The sequence below is a fragment of the Hemicordylus capensis genome, chromosome 1 (assembly GCF_027244095.1).
Source record: "Hemicordylus capensis ecotype Gifberg chromosome 1, rHemCap1.1.pri, whole genome shotgun sequence".
NCBI classification, from domain to species: domain Eukaryota; kingdom Metazoa; phylum Chordata; class Lepidosauria; order Squamata; family Cordylidae; genus Hemicordylus; species Hemicordylus capensis.
This window is the reverse complement of record NC_069657.1, coordinates 451204794-451219254: the sequence shown is the minus strand read 5'-3', so window position 1 is coordinate 451219254 and position 14461 is coordinate 451204794. Positions and strand designations below refer to the sequence as shown.

Sequence of the window (14461 nt, the reverse complement as noted above, 5' to 3'; positions counted from 1 at the left end):
TGGGAAGGATTCTTCACTTGCTGATGTGCAGTGCTTTCCAGAGGCATCTGTGGGAAACGGATAGGAGCATTGGACACTGCCTTATACAGAGCCAGACCCTTGGTCTATCTAGCTCAGAATTGTTTACACTGACTGGCAGCTCCATTGCCTGAAATTTCAAGGTTTCCAGCAGGAGTTCCTCCAAGCCCTACCTGAAGATTCCCTGCAGTTAACATAAGAACATAAGAACAGCCCTGCCAGATCATGCCCAAGGCCCATCTTGTCCAGCATGCTGTTTCTAACACATTGTGTTACACAGTGGCCCACCAGATGCCTCTGAGGAGCCCACAGGCAGGAGTTGAAGGCATACCCTTTTTCCTGCTGTTACTCCCCTGCAACTGGTATTCAGAGGCATCCTGCCTTTGAGGCTGGAGGTGGCCTATAGTCCTCCGACTAGTAGCCATTGATAGACCTCTTCTCCATGAAGTTATCCAAACCCCTCTTAAAGCCATCCAGGTTGTTGGCTGTCACCACATCTTGTGTCAGAGAATTCCACAAGTTGATTATGCGTTGTGTGAAAATGTATTTCTGTTGGTTGGTCCTAGATTTCCTGGCAATCCATTTCATGGGATGACCCCTGGTTCTAGTGTTATGTGAGAAGGAGGAAATTTTCTCTCGATCCACTTTCTCCACACCAAGCATGATTTTATAGACCTCTATCATGTCTCCCTGCAGTCGTCTTTTTTCTAAACTAAATAGCCACAGGTGTTGTAGCCTGGCCTCATAAGGAAGGTGCTCTAGGCCCCTGATCATCTTAGTTGCCCTCTTCTGCACCTTTTCCAGTTCTACCATGCCCTTCTTTAGATGTGGGGACCAGAATTGTATGCAGTACTCCAGGTGTGACCGCACCATAGTTTTGTATAAGGGCATTATAATATTAGCCATTTTATTTTCAACCCCCTTCCTAACGATCCCTAGCATGGAATTGGCCTTTTTCACAGCTGCCGCACATTGAATTGACACTTTCAACGAGCTAACCTGGGACCATCTGCATGCAAGCAGATATTCTACCCCTGAACTATACCCCTATCCCCTAGGGAGATATCATACAACAGAGAGCACTCACGTGCAGTCACCCATCCAAATACAAATCAGGGTGGACCCTGCTTAGCAAGGGGGCAATTCATGCTTGCTACGACAAGACCTACTGCCCTCCCCAATAGTCCAGGCTAGTGTGGACTAGAGGGACCTTGGGTTGGGTCCAGCAGGGATCTTCTAATAGACAAGCAAAATGCCCCCATGAATTAGATGGTGGTTGCCCTCGATTTTGGAAGATTTGCCTTCCTCACCTTGTTGCAAACATTTACTGTAGAGCTGCAAAGCATCATTCTGTCTAGACAAAGGCAGTGACAAGGGGGTGGAATCTGAAAGCCAAATAAAGAACTTCTGTTTGGCTCTCTGATTGTGCCATCACACTGTAGTAGGTGGCCTGTGTGGGGGTTTGGGGATGAGGGACAGAATGAGCTTGTTTTATAGAAAATTGTGCTATATAGGTCGCTGCTATAGGCAAGCTTCCAAGTTTGCATCCCTGCTAGATGTAGTACGACAGGGATGTTCGTTATCGTTATGGGACATCATCATTTGAACGCGTTTATGCAGAAGGTAACAGAGCTCAGAGCATAGGATGGAGAACCAATATTCTGGCTTCTGTTTCTGGCTTATACCAGAGTGAGCTGGAATCTTGGCTTCTTCATATGTAGATCAAGGGGGAAGGGTTGCTCAATCCTTGAAAAGCTTCTCCTTTCCACCCCAAACCAGCAGGGCTAAAGCAACACAGAGTCCTTCCTTCATACCTAGGGGAGAGGAGGCCCGTGTTCATCCCTCTCTCTGGCGGCCCCCCAGTGTGAGGGAGATAATGCAGAAAATAGGGAGGGGTGGAGCTGGAGGGCCCTCAGGAGCTGGGGGCCTGTCTTCTTTGAACCCGTTCGCTCAATTATAGCTACGCCCCTGCTTCGTACTGAGAGCCTTGGCTGCATAGAACAAGGATGGCATCCCCTCTCTAGCATATTCCACATTCCTGAACAGCTGAGCTCATCTAAGGAAGGTTAAGCAGAGACTCCAGTTCTGTTTTCTCGACACACTGCATTGTCTTTCCAAAGTTGCCTAGGCATGCAGAGGGTGTTTGTCTACCAAAAGAAAGAAAGAAAGAAAGAAAGAAAGAAAGAAAGAAAGAAAGAAAGAAAGAAAGAAAGAAAGAAAGAAAGAACCCTGAGGTTAATTTTTGTAACTATGAATCGCATTGCAGATGTTTGTCTGACAGTAACCCGGCATCCTCCAGTTTCAGGGTAGGGCCGGCCTGCACAACATAAGGCCTGGGGGCCGGATTCGGCCCGCAGGGACTATTTTACTGGCCCCCTGGTATCCTGCGGCAACACAGGAGCTGCAAACTGACTTATAGAGCCACCCTATGCATGTTTTCTCAGAAATATGTTCCATGGTGTACCCAGTGAGGTTTACTCCCATGTAAGCATGCCTAGGATTGCAGCCTGAAAGCAACAATGATTTAGGGAGAGGAGGGGACTGGCATTTATTTTGGGCTGGCTTGCACTCCAGGGACCCCACTGACTGAGCAGGGACAGGTTTGGCGTCACGTACGAATGCGACCAAAGGGAAAAAAGAAAGGAAGAGGAAGGAAGGGAAGCACTGAGTATATACCCACATTTATTTGTTTTAATTGTGTTTTAATTTTGTTTTAATAGTTTTAACTTTTTAAATTTTAATTGTTGAAATGTATTAATCTTTTTATTGGTTGTTTTCATTGTTTTGTGAACCACCCAGAGAGCTTGGGTTTGGGGCGCTATAAAAATATGTTAAATAAATAATAAAATTAATTTACAGGAATAGCAGATAGTCCTGCATTTGAGATGACCCTCTTAATTATGGGTTAAATATAGGTTATGTGATTTACCCAAAAAGAAGAGAACCCTGAATTTGAGATAACCCCACCACACACACACACACACACACTTTCTAACATCAAAGAACTTGGGGAAAATCTGTTCTTAGATTCAGGTAAATATAGTGCAGTGCTTGTATGTTTGTTTCTTTGCAACATCAGATGACCTGGGCTGGGCTCAAGAGTGGGTATGTGAGAGAAGGACACACACCTCCATAGCCCAAACATGGAGCTTTCGCAAAATGAATTGGTAGGTATCTGCATTAGGATTTTTTTTTAAAGTCATTTACTTCCAAGTCAACATTCACATCACCACAAATGTATGTCATGACTCATTCTTTCTTTAAAATGTTTTTTTTTTTAAGAGTTCTGGAAAGGAAATGTGTTCCAAAGCACCAGAAAGGGAAACCACAGAGCTGTCAAAAATGAATTCGAAAGCCCCCAGCATTCCAGATAAAGGATTTTGCTGATCTGATTGGGATCAGATAGAACTCAATTTTGTGAAGCAGATGCATTTTCCTCAGTTAGTCTTTTTTCTCTTCTTTTTTTAAAAGATGAATTTGGCAACCCTGCTAACTGGGCCAAGAGGCTTTGGGAGGTGACTCTCTTCTATTTAGCAAGGGGAGAGCAACTGTTCCAATTCAGCCCAGCAGAGCCTCCCTTCAGGGGCTGTTCCCGGAGTCCCCTTGTGTTCCTTTTGAGACTGGGAGCCCGTCTGGGACAAGGAGCTGGCTTCTCATCCTCCTTTTCCTTCCTCATAGACTTGGTGAACTTTTTGTTGAGAAAGGTCGTGTAAATATTGGCTGACATGCTGCACAGCTTAACACGGGCGTTTCAGAACTGCCTATGTCGCTGTGGCGGGCATCTAAAAAATAAATAAAAAATAAAAAACATGCCTGGAATACTGCTGCTACTTACCTTTCCACAGTCACCCCTTGCAACAGCACTTGCATTATTGCTATTTTTGCACAAGGGGACGTAGTAGCAGAAAAGCCCTATCTGTGTTTTAGGCATCTGCAGCAGTGCTAGTTCCGAATTGCCCATGTTAAGCTGTGCAGCATGTTGGTTTAATGAAATTCTCAGCTTAAAATACTAATATAGCAGGGGTGCAAGATCTGAGAAACTGCAGAGCAGCCAGTGTCTTTATTGTAAGAAAATATATGGGCAATGAAACGACACAGATTAAGCGGGGAGTTTAACAGATTTTTGCATTCCTTTGGAGCTATGAATCTCCCCAATGCAGAGGCTGGTTTGGCGGGGGTTGGGGGGGAGTGCATCTTCATGAAATTGCTGCCGTGCACTGGGGTAGCGTCCCCCAATGGTCACTCTTTTTTTGTGACGTAAAAGGTCGGAACACAAAAATTGCACAGGGAAGTGATCAGAGTCTAGCTCTCCCTCTCTGTGGGTTTATTATTATTATTATTATTATTTTATTTTATTTTTTTAAAATGTTAATGGTGCAATTTTTGAAAGGTTTTTGAAAGGTAGAGAAGGAAGATTTAACTTTTCCCCAACCCAAGCACACCACTCCCAAAATTTGCCACCCCTCAAAATTTGCCGCCGTAGGCAAGTGCCTATATTGCCTATGCTTTAATCCACCCCTGCCTATTCACATTAGCCCTATTCAGACATAATGTTGCCCATGAGTTCAGAAGTCTGTAGATAGGAACATGTTTTTGTGTGAATTACACACGATCTATAACGTGCGTTACAGATCCCCTGAAATTCAGGATACAGACAAGGTATTTACCTGAAGCCAAGACTGGGTTCCCCCCCCGCCCCAAGTTTTTTGATATTAGAAATCAGGAGGTCATCTTAAATTCAAATTCCTGTTCCTTTCAAGTAAATGCAAATACATTTAACCTCTGTTTTTTAAGGGGGTCATCTTAAATTCAGAGTAATCTTCGAGTAAATATAGTAGGAAGTGTGCTGAGTATGTGTGTTGAACATAACACATGTAATGTAAGTACGTGTGTTGAACATAACATATGTCTAGCTGTACCTCCATACTGAACTGTACCTGTGTATAGTATACATACAGAGATTGTGAGAGTGTTGAACACAACATGAGAATAGAATATGTATGTACAATCTCTTCACGGTGCATGCATGTACAATTATTCACACATTACGTTCAATGCACATACAGTAGTACACATCCTATCTGCACCCTGCATTTGAGGGGGCTTGTACATTTTTAAATGAATGCACTTTCATGCGAACACATGTGCTGCCAGACATTTGTATGCACATACACCGTAATGTCTGCACAGGGCTTGTGTCTCAGGCACCTTAGAGGTAGGGATCTGCAAAACCGGTTCGATTGCAAACCGGTCTGATTCGAGCAGTTTGATCATGAACCACTTTGAACCAGTTCACCCTGGTCTGTCGACCTGACCAGCCCAGCAGGCGAGTTTGACCAAACCAAATCAGGGACCTGTGGTTCGGTCCAAATTCAATTCAAATTTGGACCGAACCACAACAAACGGTCCATGCATACCCCGGCTTAGAGGTGTGTGTACCTTCTGTGGTGCAGGTGTCCTGACCTCTCAGACTGCCACCAGGTGAGATTCTAACCTGGAACTTTCCAACTCACAGTTCAGTCTACCTACACCAGCATCTTTGGTGTAGATGCACCTGTGTTATGCACCTGGTGCTGTGGGCTCTAGCAGGAACTTGATACCACAAGTTTCAAGTGCAACAAGACTCTTGGCTGCTCTGATGGGCGGCTTTGGTGGTGAAGTGGAAGCACTCATTGAAAGTCGTTGGACTTGAGTTAAAAGTAGAGTGTGCCCTCAAGTCGATTTCGACTCCCGCGCACCCATAGAGCCCTGTGGTTTTCTTTTGGTAGAATTGATTGATTGATTAAGTGCCGTCAAGTCAGTGTCGACTCTTAGCAACCACATAGATAGATTCTCTCCAGGATGATCTATCTTCAACTTGGCCTTTATAGTCTCTCAATGGTGCATTCATTGCTGTCGTCATCGAGTCCATCCACCTTGCTGCTAGTTGTCCTCTTCTTCTCTTGCCTTCAACTTTCCCCAGCATGATGGATTTCTCAAGGGAGCTGGGTCTTCACATCATGTGTCCGAAGGATGATAGTTTTGGTAGAATACAGGAGGGGTTTACCATTGCATCCTCCCATGCAGTATGAGATGATACCTTTCAGCATCTTCCTGTAGCACTGCTGCCCGATATAGTACCAGCGGGGATTCGAACCGGCAACCTTCTGCTTGTTAATCAAGCATTTCCCCACTGCGCCATTAGGACTTGAGTTAGTCACGATCACTTTGTCTCATCAATTAGACCTAGTCATAACCAACTCAAAGCCTGGATGTTGCCCTCTGCGCTTAGGAAACACAGGAAACATAGGAAGCTGCCATATACTGAGTCGGACCCTTGGTCTATCCAGCTCAGTATTGTCTTCGCAGACTGGCAGCAGCTTCTCCAAGGTTGCAGGGACAAAATGAACCACAATTACAGGTGAAACTCGGAAAATTAGAATATCGTGCAAAAGTCCATTAATTTCAGTAATGCAAATTAAAAGGTGAAACTGATATATGAGACAGACGCATTACATGCAAAGCGAGATAAGTCAAGCCTTAATTTGTTATAATTGTGATGATCATGGTGTACAGCTCATGAAAACCCCAAATCCACAATCTCAGAAAATTAGAATATTACATGGAACCAAGAAGACAAGGATTGTAGAATACAACAATATCGGACCTCTGACAAGTATACAGTATACTGTGCTTGATTGGCCAGCAAACTCGCCTGACCTGACCCCATAGAGAATCTATGGGGCATTGCCGAGAGAAGGATGAGAGACATGAGACCAAACAATGCAGAAGAGCTGAAGGCCGCTAATGAAGCATCCTGGTCTTCCATAATACCTCATCAGTGCCACAGGCTGATAGCATCCATGCCACGCCGCATTGAGGCAGGAATTGCTGCAAAAGGGGCCCAAACCAAGTACTGAATACAGATGCATGCTTATACTTTTCAGAGGTCCGATATTATTCTATTCTACAATCCATGTCTTCTTGGTTCCATGTAATATTCTAATTTTCTGGGATTGTGGATTTGGGGTTCTCATGAGCTGTACGCCATGATCATCACAATTATAACAAATTAAGGCTTGACATCTCGCTTTGCATGTAATGCGTCTGTCTCTTATATCAGTTTCACCTTTTAATTTGCATTACTGAAATTAATGGACTTTTGCACGATATTCTAATTTTCCGAGTTTCACCTGTATCTGTGGACATTGTTGAAAGCTAAAGGTATACCACCCCTATTCGTTACTTGGATATAGCTGTTCTATACGAATGCAAAGGTGACACCACAGATTAAGGGATGGCGGGGCGACCCGATAGTTTTGCATTTGGGTGTCCACCAAGGATGCCCACTGAGCCCATTACTTTATGTTTTTGCCCTGGATCCGATCCTGATCAGGATTCAGAGAGAACCCCATCTGCAAGGACTCTCGGTCTCTATCCCTCCGCCCTGTGAGACCTTCCCGGGAGGGAGGAGGAGGGAGAGTGATGGGATAGCCGAACCACCTGTCCACTCAGAACCGCATTCTGAGTTTAGGGTAAAATGTGTAGCTCATGCCGATGACGTTACATTACTGTTATCGAATGAAAATGAAATCTCTGTAATACTAGACCTCTTCTGGGAATATGGCAAGATCTCGGGCTCAGAATTAAATGCTGACAAAAGTGTATTTGTTAAAATGGACCCCGGAGGCCAGCAACTCTCGTGCCTACCCATCTCTGAATGTAAAAGCAAAGGGGCCCCAGAGTCCAAACTGAAGTGGATAGATGCAGTAAATATTTTAGGAATTGAATATGGGATTAAGGAAAAAGTTGGGGGGGGGGAATTGGACAGATTGGGAAGAAAAAGTAATGCTTAAAATCACCATGTGGAAAAAATGGAGCCTTGCCATGTACCAGAAAGTGGTTTACATCCGGACTTACCTGATACCCCCAGTGCATAACCTGGCGGTAGTCTATCCTCCCCCTCTCGATCTCCTTCGGAGAGTTGAAAGCCAGATCTTCCGTCTAGTATGGCACACAGCGTCCTTCCCTTTGGCCCGTGCGGTAGCATTTAAGGAGGTTGAGCGGGGAGGCCTAGCCCTACCTGCCCTGCAACCCTATTTTGTAACTGAATTCATGTCCTACAATTTTGGAAACTGGATTTTCGTGAATGTCCGTAATATGTCCAACCTCCTGGCCCTAACCTGGGTTCTCACTTTTCGCTCTGCAGTCTGCATTGGCGCAAGTCAGCATGGGGCATAGCATGGTGGGGGAAAGGATCTTTCAATGGCAATATCACACAAGTATTAAAAAGAGAACACCCAGACTACTTGAGAGATTTGGTATTCACACTTTAAAAATGGAAGGTTGAACAGGATCTATTTAAAGGATCCTCCTCAGTTAAGCAGCTAAGGAAAACAATTTTCGGAGAGATTCTAGAAGTGGGTTTCTTAAAACCTGATTTAGAATGTAAACGCTACACAAACACCGCACCTCATAGTACTTGTTGCAACCCGATCACCCTATCGCTCTCTTTAAGGAGAAAAAAAGTCCCTTTCCATTTATGGGAAACAAGGTGGCGCTTATACCATCAAGTACTACCACTTAATGCGGCTAAGCCATGGCTCCCAGAGGACCAGTGAGAGTGCCCTAAAATCACCTGCAAACAGAAAGCTAGTGAGCTAGGCAAAACATTCAGGGAAACCCACTCATATTTCTTAAAAGAGTGTGTGGTAGCCAAAAGAGTGTGGCAGGGAGTAAGCAAGCTGTTAGAGTGAGGCCTGATTTGGAAAAACAGACTTGGGAAGAACTAACCTCGGGTTTGAGCGATAGAACCTCCTTTCGAGGTCGCAGAAAGAAACCTTCAAGGAAACGGGAAGGAACTGGTGCCCCCATACTAGGGAATTGGAACGTTCCCCTTCTCGTAATCAGGTTAGTAAACCTGTATGCCATTTATGCAATGCTCCTGCATAGGAATAGGGAGGAAAGACGCAACCAAGAGGTTCACGCAGATGAGACAGTAAATCTCTTCTGGGAAAGTTTGTATGGCTATGTGCAAAAAGACAAGAGTATCTCTTCTAAACAGCAATGGGACAAATTGTGGAAATGGACGTCGGATGTAAAAAAAAAACAAAAACCATTACCTGATGTGCCTTGTAATCGCCCACCCCCGAGTTACAGTACTACCTACATATACTTCATAACCTTGTGGGTTTCCAAATCCTTGTGTGTAAATCTGTAGATATATCATGTACAAACAACCACTTTGTATATAATTGTGTTTTGGCAACGGACTGTATGCTTTGGTAGTTTGTTGGTTCAATAAAAAAATCTTGTCCTATTAAAAAAAATCTTGCCCTATCTTGGACAAGCTGCCAGGGAAGGGACTTGAAACCTTCTGCTCTTCCCAGAGTGGCTTCATCCCCTGAGGGGAATAGCTTCCAGTGCTCACACATCGTCTCTCCCATTCATAAGCAACCAGTGCAGACCCTGCTTAGCTAAGGGGACTAGTCCTGCTTGCTACCACCAGACCAGCTCTCCTCTCCTCGCCCCACACGCACACCCGCCCTGTTATAGACGGGCTCAACCTGGCAGATCTTGCTGCTCCTGCAGTCTGACACGGGGGGCACCGGGGTCTGCCCCCACCAGCGCCGGGGAGTCTGCGCCCAAGCGGTGGAGACAGGACGGCGACCCCCTCCCCCCCGCCCCGCGCTTCCTTCTCCGGCGCTATCAGCGGCCACCTCATTAATATCCCCCGGCGGGGCGCCGCAGCCGCGAAACCGGTGCGGCGGTGCCGTTTACACGGGGCGGAAGGAAGGGAACTGGAGCAACCAGGAGGAGAAAGAGAGTGGGAGTGGAGGGAGGGGCACGCGGGAGTCGGGGCGGGGGGCAGAATAGGACGGCGGCGGGGTGTTATGGCTTAGTAATTGGTTGTTAATTGGTTAAAACAATTGGTTGTTTTAGAAATGAGCTTTTAAAAGAAAAGCCTTCTTCACATTCCAGATCTCAAATCAGCATTTGTTGCCTCTTAACCATAGTTTAACCCACCCTTGAAAATAAGTCCATAATAAAGCTGCTAGTCCTCAAACATTTTTCCTAGCGATATTGCCCACATATTTATTAAATAATAAATAATAACAATTACAACAGTAATAATTAATATACTCAGGGGTTTTGTTTTTTGTTTTTAATTTTCAAAATGGCTTACTATCTTCAAAAAATAGTTTACCATCCTCCAAAAGGATGGAGAAGATGCTTTCTCATCCCAAAGGGCTCACTGGGATGATTAAATTCATTGAAATAAATGAGACAAGTTAGGTGTGACCAACTAAAGTCCCATCGGTTTCAATAGGACCTAACGCAATTTAATTAACAGACTAACAAACTAACTCTAACCCACTGGCTAGAAAGAAACACAAGGAGACACCACAATAGCCACTGGAAGGATGGTGTGCCAGGGCTGGATAGGGTCAGTTGCTCTCCCTCTGCTAAAGAGAAGAGAATCACCACTCCTGCCCATTGAATAGGGGCAGACATACCTATCTTTGTCATTCATGGCTTAAAAGGAAACAACAGCCAACTTTTGCAAAACTTTCTGTGAGTCTAACTCAAAACAGCAATCAGGATAACAATGTGTCTACAATATGTTTTTGGCCCTTTTCCTTTCCAGAAACTGAGGCTCTTCTTCAGAGTTATGTGTCAAACCGTCCCAGAATTAAACTACCAAGGTCACCCTAAACGCCCTCAAAATATTTCTGCATTGATGTCAGGGCCTGTGTTAAGTTGGCCTGAGTGAAATATCTGCACCAAACATGCATCAGATGTTAGAAAGCCTTGAAAGATGAACAGATGCTACTGACCAGTCCAAGGAGAAGAGAGAAAACTGATTCCATTTATGGAACCCATCTCGGCCAGAGTGGAAGTGCAGAAGCCTTGAACAGGACATGGTCTTGACAAGGCATGCATAGAACACTTTGGCAAGAGACGGGGTGCTGTCTGAGATGGGTTTGCCTGGTTTGTGTAAGCCACGGGTTCTCATCCTTGAGTCTCTTGTTGGATTACAACTCCCATCATCCCCATCCAAAAAAACCAAATGATGGGAGTTGTAGTCCAACATCTGGTGAGCCGGGTCTGGGAATCCCTGGTTTAAGTGACAGAAGCCCCATTCACTCATAGAATGCTTGGGTTGGGAGAAAGAGACGTTGAAGATCATCTAGCCTAATCCCCTGTTCACTGCAGGAGTCTGCTACACAGTTGTATTTCCCTGCTAGCCAAAAGCCAAAAGCCACAGCAGGAAAATTGCTGCTTCATCACTTAGAAGGCAAATCATCAACAACCAAGTAAATATATAAATATTCTGTTCCAGCAGAAATCTTAATAGATCTTCTAAAGGTACCACTTACAGTTCTTACAGTTCTTACAGTTTTGTTAGGAGTTACAGTTGTTAGGAGTTACAGTTTTCTTACAGTTTTGTTAGGAGTTAGGCAGTTCTTACAGTTTAAAGGTACCACTTACACTTCTTACAGTTCTTACAGTTTTGTTTTAACTGGTATACATATATATATCAGAAGATATATGTATAAAAACTATAAGAACTGAACAGGTGGTTCTTTTCGCACCTCTATTAGGTATCTCCATTAAGATTTCTATTATTTCTGCTGAAAACAGAAATTTTTGAGATTTCTGCTGAAAACAGAAATTACTAAGTACCTCTATTAAGGTTGCTGGTGAACATGCAATCAGATAAATGAAGCAGAACTTCATTTACAGAACAATGTGTGCTATGCGGTGGCACTGCACAAGCACAGACATTATTTGACATCGAATTCGGCGTCCTGTGTGTCAGCTGCCTTTATGTGTGGGGGGGTCAAGTTTCTAGTCCTTAGTAGAAGTTTTGCATCTACTAGCTCAGTGATACAACTCTTTTGTAAGGTAGGTCTGAATCCCTCATATAGCTTTGTTGTGGTTAGCTGCTTTGGAAACTTCAGCTTAAATGGAAAATTTGGGTTATATTTATTGGAAAATGAATAGAATAATTATGGTGATGTAGAAATAGACCACATCTATCTATGTGGTCGCTTAGAGTCAACACTGACTTGACGGCACCTAATCAATCAATCAATCAATCAGAAATAGAAAAGGAACCCCTATAGTGAATGATTAATGCCTCTTATCTTAATTGCTGCACTGAATGAAGTGTGTTCTTAAGTGGGAGTTTTCACTGGGGTCATTTGGACCCCAATACCTTGGACATGCAGTGTTTGGTTTTCCTGCATTCACTTTAACTGGGGCCTGATATGATGCCAGTGCCCTTTAAGTGAAATCCTGAAATGAAAACACAATTGCCCAGACATCATGGGTGGGGGATGAAGCACCACAGAATAATCAGTTGTAAGAGAATAATGGGATATGAAGGGGCATAGGCTAGGGGGAAGGTTCTGCAAATTGTTCGAATCAAATGCGAAGCAGAGTTAAGAAGGCTATTGTGGCTTGGGATTATGGAGCTGTAGTCCATCAACACTTGGGGAGCCAAGGGTAGGAAGAAGGAAGGAACCCCTGATTTAAGTTATATTTACATTGGCCACGTCAGTTAGGCTAGTGAGCTGCTGGAGTTTGCAGGTGAGGGTTGAATTTGCTGGCATTGTGATGCAAAACTGTGATGCAAGCAGACAGGTGACTTCTGCTGAGTCAGACCTTGGTCTTTTGGCTCTGACTCTTTCCAGGGTCACAGGCAAAGCCCTTTCCCTGGCCCACTCCCTGAGCTCTTTCGGAAGGGGAGAGTCCTGGAAGGAACTTGTGGATTGATTCATGCCAAGCGGCAGTTCTGCCCAAATGCTGGGGAATTTGCAGCTGCAATGGTGGGAGTATATGTGCAAACTCTGTGTGTGTGTGTGTGTGTGTGTGTGTGTGTGTGTGTTAACTTAAACACCAGGGTTCACTGATGCCTGTTCAATTTGCAAAGGAGACAGTGAAATGCATAATCACCTCTCTATCCCGCCGCCCCAGCTGTCTAGGAACGGTGCCTTGGGTTGAGACAAGAAGATAATCTTTGGGGGGTGGGTTGTGGTGGGTACTGTGTTACTAATCACTAGGTAATACAACCCAATCTAGCAACTTTGTAGTGATTTTCCCCCATTTCAGTAGAATCGGTGATGACTGATATGTTGATCTTTAATTTTTAAAATCCTTGTAAAAAAAAAAAAATCCTTCTCCAATCTAGCTCCTGTTGACTTTTTTCCTATTGCATCTCTAATTGGAAGAAAATGGAATCAAACCAGTTCTGCTCTCTGCCTTGCATGGGACTTTTGTCCAATTCAAGCTGGAGACAGACCCAACGAGAATAGGGAACCTGGTCAAGAATGTCTGAGAAGCCCCTTTCTACCACCACTGCTGCCTTGCTTTAAGCCTACACCACTTCTTTTTCCTTTGTGGACACTGTACATTTATTTATATTTATTATTTATTTATTTGATTTATATACCGCCCTTCCAAAATGGCTCAACGATACGTTTAAACTGGTTTCTCTACCCTACTCCACTTTTGGTGGGCAGGCATCTGTTTCAGATTGCATGTGAATCTGATTGCATGTGAGAGGTTATTGCTAGATCTGGTGTGGTTTTGTTGTTGTTTTGCTTTTTAAAGGAAATCGCCGTTTTCTTTTCCTTTTTTTAACCAAGAGCCCTTGGTGCAGAACCGAAATCTGTCTCACACCTAGCAGAGGCTGATAAAATTAAACCTCCCTGAAACTCCCTGCTCTCCATCTTAAGAATGTTAAAAAATGACAGAGCTTGGAGCCCACATGTATCTAGCCCAGGCTTTTGCTTTGCTTAACATCCAACCTGAAGAAGAGTTCTGGGGGACTTGAAAGCTTGCTGGGTTTTGACATTTAAATAGGTGACATTTAAAGGCATCCCTCTACTTTGACTGTTGGGGACACACACACACACAACACACACACACACACACACACCAGTTGTATTGCTGGCTACCTATAATTTTTACCTATAAGTGATCCTGACTGTGCACTCTTTTAAGAGCACACAATATGAGATCTGGGCCACCTAATCGATTATCCTTTCCCAAAAAATCACAGCAGTCAAAACTCCACCAGACAGACATTGGCTAGTTGTCTGTTAATTTGTGCCACCCTTGAGGTTGGTCACACTATGAGCCACCGTGGCTTCTGCAGCTGCTGCTATTGTGGGCCGCCAACCAAGCTCCTCTATGTAACAGACAAGTTCTGGATCAGCATCATCAGGGCTAGGTGTGTGTCTGTCAGCTGCAAAAGTCTCTTTTGTAAATGGGGCCTGTGGCTTGTTGTAAGAGAATTTGTTTTCCCATCCTTGAATTAGGCCCTCCAAGCTATCCCTGCAGGCTTTGTTTTCATGATTAGCCTAGAAAGGCTCCCAGCCTTCAGCCGAGAAATCATGCGGGTCCTGGAAAGTGTTGGGAGATAAAATCACATGCAAAGAAGACCTTGGGATCT

General features: G+C 44.3%; 1 protein-coding gene across 1 annotated transcript in view; it reads left to right on the top strand.

Annotated features, from left to right (window-relative positions):
• Positions 1-2181: 2181 nt before the first annotated feature.
• The window catches only part of GATA4 (GATA binding protein 4), a 100423-nt gene continuing 88143 nt past the window's right edge, over positions 2182-14461 (top strand). The window contains exon 1 of the mRNA XM_053248448.1: positions 2182-2252. The gene's annotated coding sequence lies outside the window, so the exon portion shown is untranslated. The remainder of the gene's footprint in view (positions 2253-14461) is intronic.